Raw genomic sequence first — 11,269 nt, 5'->3', positions numbered from 1 at the left:
GGAGGTCCCAGTTGAAAGTCACTGCGTTTTCCCACTTATCCCATCCCAGCTGTCTCTACACCGGGAGGAGGAAAAAGCGGAAAACTTTGTAGGCAGAGTGGTCCTTGGTCACATTTAACAGGGTTATTCGGACGCGGCCACACACAAAGAAATCCCTGAGGATCGTTGGGATGTCGGGGACTGCCTTTCCCCCCTTTGCGGTGTTCCTTGTGCATGACCGATCAGGCTCCAGAGGCCCAGTTTCTGCTTCACCTAGGCCAAGCGTCCGTTCCAGCCCTTCGCTGCTGCCCCATGTCCTCCAAACCAGACTCCGTGGAGTTTGGCCAGTGACTTGTCCATGTTGATTTTCGCCCCTGATGCCTTGCTGAAGTCTGTGCACGCCTCCAGCAGGGATTTGACTGATTCCCCATCCGCGCAGAAAAGGGTGACATCATCCATGTACAGCGAGCACTTGACCTCCTTCTTCGCGTCGCCGAGTGTCTGGACCCCTCTGATGTTTGGGTTCTTCCTGATGTACTCGGCGAGAAGCTCTATAACCAAAACAAACAGAGATGGTGAGAGAGGGCAGCTTTGTCTTACCCCATACCTGATAGGAAAGGGGTCTGTTTTATAACCATTTACAATGACTGAACTGAAGATGTCCTTATACATTACTTTAACGTAACCGCAGAAGCGCTCCCCCAGCCCAAAACCGTGCAGCACCCTCTCCATGAACTCATAGGAGACGCGATCGAATGCCTTCTCCTGATCTAGACAGACCAGGGCAGCACGGATCTTGCGATCCGTGATGTACTGGATCGTGTCCCTTATCAGTGCCAGGCTATCTGTGACCCTACGGCCTGGGACCCCGCAGGTTTGGTCTGGGTGAACTAACTCTCCCATGGCGCCCTTCAGTCTGTTTACTAGTGTCTTTGCAAGGATCTTGTAGTCTACATTTAGTAGAGAGATGGGGCTCCAGTTCTTTAGGTCACATCACTCCCCCTTATGTTTATACAAGAGAGCAATCATTCCTTCCCTCAGAGTGTGGGGCATGATTCCCTCCCCCTCCCTCTCCATCTCCTCATGCACCTGCAGAAGATCCGATCCCACAGTGAGGCATAGAACTCGACTGGGAGACCGTCACTACCTGGTGTCTTTCCTGACTTGAAGGATTTAACTGCAAGGTGCAGCTCGTCCAAAGTCAGGGGGGCATTTAGGGCTTCTCTCACTGTTGGGGAAACAGTTCTTGGGATACCAGACAGAAACTTTTCTGCTTGGTCTCCCCCTGACCTCTTCTCTGAGTAGAGATCCCGATAGAAATTTGTCACTACCTTCCAAATGTCCTCCCTTGTGTCACAGAGGGTTTCCTCCTTATTGCGCAGTTGAACCAGAGGGGTGTGCGCACAGTGGATTTTCTTAAAGAAGAAGAGAGTTGCATTTCTCCGCCTTCTCCAAGTTCTCCACCTTGGAATGGAAAATGATCCTCCTGGATTCGTCGTGAAAGTGGTCGCTCAGCTCTTTCTTGACTTCTTCCAGGGGGCTCATGACGTCCCATCCCCGGGGTTGGAGGTCGTGCAGTTCTTGCAGCTCTTGCTGTAGTCTACTGAACTCCCTCTTTCTCCCCCTGGCAACCTGCCTGCCCACATTCTTGAAGAAATCCTGGAGCCTGCCTTTGACCCATTCCCACCATTCCCTTGTGGACTCGAATGTGTCTTTCATGGCCTGCCACTGGGTGTATGTCTCCCTCAACACCTCCTTCACTCCCTCTTTCTCCAGCAGAGACCTATTCAGTTTCCAAGTGCCTGGACCTGTCAGGAACTTGCCCGTCCGTTCCCCTTGGAAGTGGATAGCTCTGTGGTCAGAGAAATGAACTGTCACCGTTGAATGTTGCTTGAGCTTCACTGATTGAGAGGTGAAGATTAAATCTATCCTGGAGCACAAGGAACCATCAGGGCCACTCCAGGTGAAGTGCCTGCCGTCCGCCCCCATGGTCCCAATGACATCTGTCAGGGAGGCCTCACCCACCATCTCTACCGGTAGTTTTGCAGCATCATCCATCCATCCATCCTTCCCCAGCCCCGGCCCCACATCTACCACCTGCTACTAGAATACAGTTAAAGTCCCCACCCATCAAAATTGTTCTTGAGGTGACCAACTGTGACCTGAGGCGCTGAAACCGCTCCCGTCGCTCGCCTATGTCAGAAGGGGCGTACACGTTGATGAGTCTAACTGGCTCTCCTGCCCATGAACCGTCGACGACAAGAGCCCTGCCGCCCTCCAGCTCGGTGACTGAGTCCATCGTGAAACGCCTTCCTCTGACTAAGGTAGCCACTCCTACAGACCTACTGCTGTTCCCCCCCCCCAGACCAAAAGGAAGGCCCTAGGGTCCACTGCTGTTCTAGGTGTGTGTATGATGTTGCAAACGGAATGGAGCATTCCTGAATCATGTACACATCACACTCCTGGCTGGCAAGAAAACTCAAAGTACTAGCACATCTGCGCCTGTCTCTAATACTTCTGACATTTACGGAAAATAATGAAATACCCATCATTAATTAGTTTTTAAGAGTAAACGTGATACTTAAAGACTAATTATCAAGTCAAGGCAATTGGTTACAAATACAATCGACAAGGCTACTTACAGGGCTGGTTCAGCCTCCTGTTGGGTCTCTGGTGCTGGGCCTTCCTGCTCTGCAGCTGTTGCTTGCTGTTGCACGATGGCCGCTCCACCCTCTTGGCTGGGCTTGATGTCTACCTCCTCTGGGCTGACGAGCAGGTCTTGCTCTTGGTCCTCGATGGTGGTCTCCACCTCTTCTACTCTTGCTGGTGATGGGGGTGGGGACGCTTCCATGGAGTTTGCCAGCACCCTCATCTCCCTCAGCACTTCCGTCACTTGCTTGAGTTGCTCATTCGGGGTGTCTTGTTCCGGCTGCTTTTCTGCTTCTGAATCCTCGAGTGCGGAGTAGCAGTTGCGGGTGCTCACGGGTCTCTTGCTTGTTCCTTCAGAGTCCGTTGAGTGTCTCCTTTTCCTGCGCTCCAGTGTTGTCCAAGCACCTCCCTCCTGGTCCTCGGTGGCAGTTGGCGTGGGAGTCTCCATTGGCTCACTGTGCTCACCGGGCTCAGAGATGGTAGGTGGGGTATCGTTGGGTGTCTGTGGCTCTGGGACCATGGCGGTGTCCTGCTTGGGTTTGTCCTGTTTGTGGTCCATCCCTTTCCCAGTCCCCCTGTCCTGCCGCGGGGCTGGGACTGGATGCCTGGTCTCTATCGCCTCCTCTGGTTGGCCTCTCCACGGAGGTTTGGCAGTTTGGGCATAGGTTTTGGCTCTTTTTGGGCATTCCTTAAAGAGGTGGCCTACACCCCCACAGAGGTTGCATGGGGTTTTTTCTTTGCAGGTCTTTGCTGTGTTGCAGTTCCTGTATATTTGTGCTGTGCAGTCCTTGCCAGTGTGGCATGGCTTGCTGCACCTGTTGCAGAGTTTGGGCTGCCCAGGATAGTACAGGTATCCTGAGTCGCGCCCTAGATTGAAACTGGAAGGGGGTGGTGGATTCCATCTGGGGCCGACGGGTCCTCCTTTAGCTTCACCATTGCTGTCCATTTACCAGCCCAGATGCCATCACTGTCCAGGTTGCGGGAGAGTTCTTTAGTCACTATGCAGTGGCGGCGTTGGGTTGGAAGGTTGTCAGGTGTTGGACATTGACATGTGTGTTGTAGACGTGCACAGTCATTTTCTTGACCTCCAGCACGAGCTGGCATTCCAGGTGGAAGTCAGAGAAAGGTTTCTCCTTCCGTCGTGACCAGCACATCTGCCAATACCTCCTGCAGATTTGTTCGGACATGAACGTAGGCAGGTAGGTGCCTCTGGGTGCATCCGACATGATGCCCCAGATTTCTGCTGCTGTGAACCCCATCTTGGTTACCAGCAGCTCAGTGAATATCTTCCTGCTTAGGTGCGGTGTGGTGCCATCTGACTCCACCTTTCACTGCAGCTTTACGGTGTTGTGGAACCATTGATTCAGATGTCTGCTCATCCTGCTCCTCTGCAGTGCTGTGCCTAGGAGAAGAAGAGCGATTCCTCAAGGAGCTGAAAGCAGGTAGGTGATCCCCAGGCCAGTAGACAGGGTCCCCTTCAGGTGGGTGGAGGACACAGGCAGACCCTCAGCTCCAGCAGGGCGGGTGTCCCAGCGGGGGCTGGCAGGGGTCTCCTTCAGGCTGGCAAGGGATCCCAAGCAGGCAGGCAGCTCCTCAGGCAGTCCACAGCAGGCAGGAAGGTAGTCCACAGCAGGCAGGCAGCTCCAGCAGCCTAGCAGGTCAGGCAGCCCCAGAAGTAAATCCTCTGCAGGCAGTCAGCTCCAGGTGGTGGGTGGCTTCAACAGGCAGGAGTCCCAAGCAGGCAGTGGTCCTCAGCAGGCAGGAAAGCAGGTCCAGAAGGCAGGTGTCCCCAGCTGGCAAAGCTCAAGCAGTAGCACTTAAAAGTGCATTTGTGTGCTTAAAAGCACCAGAGAGCTCTTTAGCAGAACAGTGACCTCTAGTGGCGACTTGAGGCACTGCAGGCAGGTGATCGTCATGTCTCTCCTGCACCTTATCGATGGTACTCACCGCTCCCGTAAGCCGGCCTTTCTTTTGTCTATAGACGCAGAAAAGGCCTTTGATTGTGTCAATTGGGAGTATCGGTGTACAGTTCTGCGTGCATACAGGTTTGGTGTCAACTTCCTCCGCTGGATTCGGTGCCTATATTCCTCCCCCAAGGCCTTTGTTTGGGTTAATGGCTGCAGATTGGCCTCCTTTCCTATTGACCGGGGAAGACAGCAGGGTTGCCCCCTGGCCCCACACAAAGAAATCCCTGAGGATCGTTGGGATGTCGGGGACTGCCTTCCCCCCTTTGCGATGTTCCTTGTGCATGACCGATCGTTTCACCCTGTCCATCTTCGAGTGCCAGACGAAATGCAACACCATGCTGTTGATGGCCCGTGCTACATTGGCCAGGAGTGGCCAGGCCTGTGTCACATACTGCAGCACGCGCAGGGCGTCGTTCCTGAGCACCAGAGCCTTCCCTTCAATGCTCAGGTTTCACAGGCTCCAGAGGCCCAGCTTCTGCTTCACCTAGGCCAAGCGTTCGTTCCAGCTCTTCGCTGCTGCCCCATGTCCTCCAAACCAGACTCCGAGGAGTTTGACCAGTGACTTGTCCACGTTGATTTTCGCCCCTGATGCCTTGCTGAAGTCTGTGCACGCCTCCAGCAGGGATTTGACTGATTCCCCATCCGCGCAGAAAAGGGTGACATCATCCATGTACAGCGAACACTTGACCTCCTTCTTCGCGTCGCCGGGTGTCTGGATCCCTCTGATGTTTGGGTTCTTCCTGATGTACTCGGCGAGAAGCTCTATAACCAAAACAAACAGAGATGGCGAGAGAGGGCAGCTTTGTCTTACCCCATACCTGATAGGAAAGGGGTCTGTTTTACAACCATTTACAATGACTGAACTGAAGATGTCATTATACATTACTTTAACGTAACCGCAGAAGCGCTTCCCCAGCCCAAAACCGTGCAGCACCCTCTCCATGAACTCATGGGAGACGCGATTGAATGCCTTCTCCTGATCTAGACAGACCAGGGCAGCACGGATCTTGCGATCCGTGATGTACTGGATCGTGTCCCTTATCAGTGCCAGGCTATCTGTGACCCTGCGGCCCGGGACCCCGCAGGTTTGGTCTGGGTGAACTAACTCTCCCATGGCGCCCTTCAATCTGTTTACTAGTGTCTTTGCAAGGATCTTGTAGTCTACATTCAGGAGAGAGATGGGGCTCCAGTTCTTTAGGTCACATCTCTCCCCCTTATGTTTATACAAGAGAGCAATCATTCCTTCCCTCAGAGTGTGGGGCATTATTCCCTCTCCATCTCCTCATACACCTGCAGAAGATCCGATCCCACAGTGAGGCATAGAAGATCCGATCCCACAGTGAGGCATAGAACTCGACTGTGAGACCGTCACTACCTGGTGTCTTTCCTGACTTGAAGGATTTAACTGCAAGGTGCAGCTCGTCCAAAGTCAGGGGGGCATTTAGGGCTTCTCTCACTGTGGGGAAACAGTTCTTTGGATACCAGACAGAAACTTTTCTGCTTGGTCTCCCCCTGACCTCTTCTCTGAGTAGAGGTCCCCATAGAAATCTGTCACTACCTTCCAAATGTCCTCCCTTGTGTCACACAGAGGGTTCCCTCCTTATTGCGCAGTTGAACCAGAGGGGTGTGCGCAGAGTGGATTTTCTTAAAGAAGAAGGAGTTGCATTTCTCCGCCTTCTCCAAGTTCTCCACCTTGGAACGGAAAATGATCCTCCTGGATTCGTCGTGAAAGTGCTCGCTCAGCTCTTTCTTGACTTCTTCCAGGGGGCTCATGACGTCCCATCCCCGAAGTTGGAGGTCGTGCAGTTCTTGCAGCTCTTGCTGTAGTCTACTGAACTCCCTCTTTCTCCCCCTGGCAACCTGCCTGCCCACATTCTTGAAGAAATCCTGGAGCCTGCCTTTGACCCATTCCCACCATTCCCCTGTGGACTCGAATGTGTCTTTCATGGCCTGCCACTGGGTGTATGTCTCCCTCAACACCTCCTTCACTCCCTCTTTCTCCAGCAGAGACCTATTCAGTTTCCAAGTGCCTGGACCTGTCAGGAACTTGCCTGTCCGTTCCCCTTGGAAGTGGATAGCTCTGTGGTCAGAGAAATGAACTGTCACTGTTGAATGTTGCTTGAGCTTCACTGATTGAGAGGTGAAGATGAAATCTATCCTGGAGCACAAGGAACCATCAGGGCCACTCCAGGTGAAGTTCCTGGCGTCCGCCCCCATGGTCCCAATGACATCTGTCAGGGAGGCCTCACCCACCATCTCTACCAGTAGTTTTGCAGCATCATCCATCCATCCATCCATCCATCCCCAGCCCCGGCCCCACATCTACCACCTGCTACTAGAATACAGTTAAAGTCCCCACCCATCAAAATTGTTCTTGAGGTGACCAACTGTGACCTGAGGCGCTGAAACAGCTCAATCAATCAATCATCAATCATGGACATTTATATAGCGCACTACTTACCCGGAGGGTCTCAAGGCGCTTGGGGGCGGGGGGGGTGCTGCTACTGCTCGAACAGCCAGGTCTTGAGCTTCTTCCTGAAGGAGAGGTGGTCTTGGGTCAGGCGCAGGTCGGTCGGGAGGGAGTTCCAGGTCTTGGCGGCCAGGTGGGAGAAGGACCTTCCTCCTGTTGTCGATCTTCGGATGCGGGGGACGGCGGCGAGGGCGTGACTGGCTGATCGGAGGTGGCGTTTGGGAGCGTAGAAGTTGATGCGGTTGTTGAGGTAGCTCGGGCCTTGGTCGTGTAGGGCTTTGTGTGCGTGGGTGAGGAGACGGAAGGTGATTCTCTTGTTGACGGGGAGCCAGTGCAGGTCTCTCAGATGTCCGGAGATGTGGCTGCGTCGGGGGATGTCGAGGATGAGTCTGGCTGAGGCGTTCTGGATCCGCTGGAGTCTCTTCTGGAGCTTGGCGGTGGTTCCGGCGTAGAGGGCGTTGCCGTAGTCCAGTCGGCTGGTGACGAGGGCCTGGGTGACCGTCTTCCTGGTCTCGGTGGGGATCCACCGGAAGATCTTTCGTAGCATGCGCAGGATGTTGAAGCATGACGAGGAGACGGCGTTGACTTGTCTGGTCATGGAGAGGGAGGAGTCCAGGATGAAGCCCAGGTTGCGTGCGTGGTCTGTCGGTGTGGGTGCGGTGCCCAGGGCGGGGGGCCACCAGGAGTCGTCCCAGGCGGAGGGCGAGGAGCCCAGGATGAGGACTTCCGTCTTGTCTGAGTTCAGTTTCAGGCGGCTGGTCGTCATCCATTCGGCTACATCTTTCATCCCTTCGTGAAGGTTGGCTCTGGAAGCGGCGGGGTCGTTGGTCAGTGAGAGGATCAGCTGGGTGTCATCGGCGTAGGAGATGATGTTCAGGTTGTGTTGGCGTGCGATGGGCGCGAGGGGGCTCATGTAGACGTTGAAGAGGGTGGGGCTCAGCGAGGATCCTTGAGGGACGCCGCAGATGACTTCGGTGGCCTCTGACTTGTACGGTGGTAGGCGGACTCTCTGTGTTCTTCCGTCGAGGAAGGAGACGATCCATTCCAGTGCCTTTTCCTGAATTCCGACGTTGCTGAGGCGCTGCACTAGGGTGCGGTGGCAGACAGTGTCGAATGCCGCGGAGAGGTCTAGGAGGATGAGGGCCGCTGTTTCTCCGTTGTCCATCAGGGCTCGGATGTCATCGGTGGCAGCGATCAGAGCGGTCTCGGTGCTGTGGTTGGCTCGGAAGCCAGACTGTGAGGGGTCGAGGGATCCATTCGTCTCGAGGAAGGCGGCCAGCTGTTTGTTGACGGTCTTCTCGATGACTTTGGCTGGAAACGGGAGGAGCGAGATGGGGCGGTAGTTCTTGAGTTCGGTGGGGTCCGCTGTTGGTTTCTTAAGTAGAGCGCTGAGTTCGGCGTGCTTCCAGCTCTCCGGGAAGGTGGCGGTGTCGAAGGAGGTGTTGATGATGTCCCGCAGGTGGGGTGCGATGACAGCGTCGGCCTTGTTGAAGACGTGGTGAGGGCACGGGTCGGTCGGAGATCCGGAGTGGATGGAGTTCATCATGCGGACGGTGTCATCGGTGCTGATCGGAGTCCAGGCGCGGAGGGTGGTGGTGGGTGGCGTTGCTGCGGTCTTTGTGTGCGATGGTTGACTACTGAAGCTGTTGTGTATGTCTGCGATCTTGTTGTGGAAGTAGGAGGCGAGGGAGTTGCAGAGGTCTTGCGATGGGGTGATGTCGTTGTTACCGGCGTTGGGGTTGGAGAGCTCTTTCACGATGTTGAAGAGTTCCTTGCAGTTGTGTGCGTTGGTGTCCAGTCGGTCCTTGAATGCAGTTTTCTTCGCCTACGCCTACGTCAGAAGGGGCGTACACGTTGATGAGTCGAACTGGCTCTCCTGCCCATGAACCGTCGACGACAAGAGCCCTGCCGCCCTCCAGCTCGGTGACTGAGTCCATCGTATAACGCCTTCCTCTGACTAAGGTAGCCACTCCTACAGACCTACTGCTGTTTCCCCCCCCCAGACCAAAAGGAAGGCCCTAGGGTCCACTGCTGTTCTAGGTGTGTGTATGATGTTGGAAACGGAATGGAGCATTCCTGAATCATGTACACATCACACTCCTGGCTGGCAAGAAAACTCAAAGTACTAGCACATCTGCGCCTGTCTCTAATACTTCTGACATTTACGGAAAATAATGAAATAGCCATCATTAATTAGTTTTTAAGAGCAAACGTGATACTTAAAGACTAATTATCAAGTCAAGGCAATTGGTTACAAATACATTCGACAAGGCTACTTACAGGGCTGGTTCAGTCTCCTGTTGAGTCTCTGGTGCTGGGCCTTCCTGCTCTGCAGCTGTTGCTTGCTGTTGCACGATGGCCGCTCCACCCTCTTGGCTGGGCTTGATGTCTACCTCCTCTGGGCTGACGAGCAGGTCTTGCTCTTGGTCCTCGATGGTGGTCTCCACCTCTTCTACTCTTGCTGGTGATGGGGGTGGGGACGCTTCCATGGAGTTTGCCAGCGCCCTCATCTCCCTCAGCACTTCCGTCACTTGCTTGAGTTGCTCATTCGGGGTGTCTTGTTCCGGCTGTTTTTCTCCTTCTGAATCCTCGAGCGCGGAGTAGGAGTTGTGGGTGCTCACGGGTCTCTTGCTTGTTCCTTCAGAGTCCGTTAAGTGTCTCCTTTTCCTGCGCTCCAGTGTTGCCCAGGCACCTCCCTCCTGGTCCTCGGTGGCAGTTGGCGTGGGAGTCTCCATTGGCTCACTGTGCTCACCGGGCTCAGAGATGGTAGTTGGGGTATCGTTGGGTGTCTGGCTCTGGGACCTTGGCGGTGTACTGCTTGGGCTTGTCCTGTTTGTGGTCCATCCCTTTCCCAGTCCCCCTGTCCTGCCGCGGGGCTGGGACTGGATGCCTGGTCTCTATCGCCTCCTCTGGTTGGCCTCTCCACGGAGGTTTGGCAGTTTGGGCATAGGTTTTTGCTCTTTTTGGGCATTCCTTAAAGAGGTGGCCTACACGCCCACAGAGGTTGCATGGGTTTTTTTCTTTGCAGGTCTTTGCTGTGTTGCAGTTCCTGTATATTTGTGCTGTGCAGTCCTTGCCAGTGTGGCAAGGCTTGCTGCACCTGTTGCAGAGTTTGGGCTGCCCAGGATAGTACAGGTATCCTGAGCCGCGCCCTAGATTGAAACTGGAAGGGGGTGGTGGATTCCATCTGGGGCCGACGGGTCCTCCTTTAGCTTCACCATTGCTGTCCATTTACCATCCCAGATGCCATCACTGTCCAGGTTGCGGGAGAGTTCTTTAGTCACTGTGCAGTGGCGGCGTAGGAATGTTGTCAGGTGTTGGACATTGACATGTGTGTTGTAGACGTGCACAGTCATTTTCTTGACCTCCAGCACGAGCTGGCATTCCAGGTGGAAGTCAGAGAAAGGTTTCTCCTTCCGTCGTGACCAGCACATCTGCCAATACCTCCTGCAGATTTGTTCGGACATGAACGTAGGCAGGTAGGTGCCTCTGGGTGCATCCGACATGATGCCCCAGATTTCTGCTGCTGTGAACCCCATCTTGGTTACCAGCAGCTCAGTGAATATCTTCCTGCTTAGGTGCGGTGTGGTGCCATCTGACTCCACCTTTCACTGCAGCTTTACGGTGTTGTGGAACTATGGATTCAGATGTCTGCTCATCCTGCTCCTCTGCTGTGCTGTGCCTAGGAGAAGAAGAGGGATTCCTCAGGGAGCTGAAAGCAGGTAGGTGATCCCCAGGCCAGTAGACAGGGTCCCCTTCAGGTGGGTGGAGGACACAGGCAGACCCTCAGCTCCAGCAGGGCGGGTGTCCCAGGGGGGGCTGGCAGGGGTCTCCTTCAGGCTGGCTAGGGATCGCAGGCAGGCAGCTCCTCAGGCAGTCCACAGCAGGCAGGAAGGTAGTCCACAGCAGGCAGGAAGGTAGTCCACAGCAGGCAGGCAGCTCCAGCAGTCCAAAGCAGCCTAGCAGGTCAGGCAGCCCCAGAAGGCAGGCCTCTGCAGGCAGGCAGCTCCAGGTGGTGGGTGGCTTCAACAGGCAGGAGTCCCAAGCAGGCAGTGGTCCTCAGCAGGCAGGAAAGCAGGTCCAGAAGGCAGGTGTCCCCAGCTGGCAAAGCTCAAGCAGTAGCACTTAAAAGTGCATTTGTGTGCATAAAAGCACCAGAGAGCTCTTTAGCAGAACAGTGACCTCTAGTGGCGGCTTGAGGCAC

The 11,269-nt window shown here is 54.7% G+C and overlaps 1 pseudogene; it reads right to left on the bottom strand.

Annotated features, from left to right (window-relative positions):
* Positions 1 to 1,516: 1,516 nt before the first annotated feature.
* Positions 1,517 to 5,092, bottom strand: LOC144819372 (uncharacterized; annotated as a pseudogene).
* Between the last annotated feature and the right edge of the window lie 6,177 nt (positions 5,093 to 11,269).

The sequence above is a fragment of the Lissotriton helveticus genome, chromosome 2_1, assembly GCF_964261635.1.
Source record: "Lissotriton helveticus chromosome 2_1, aLisHel1.1, whole genome shotgun sequence".
In the NCBI taxonomy this organism is placed as follows: Eukaryota; Metazoa; Chordata; class Amphibia; order Caudata; family Salamandridae; genus Lissotriton; species Lissotriton helveticus.
Note: the sequence above shows the minus strand (reverse complement) of the source record. Positions and strands in the feature narration are given on the sequence as shown.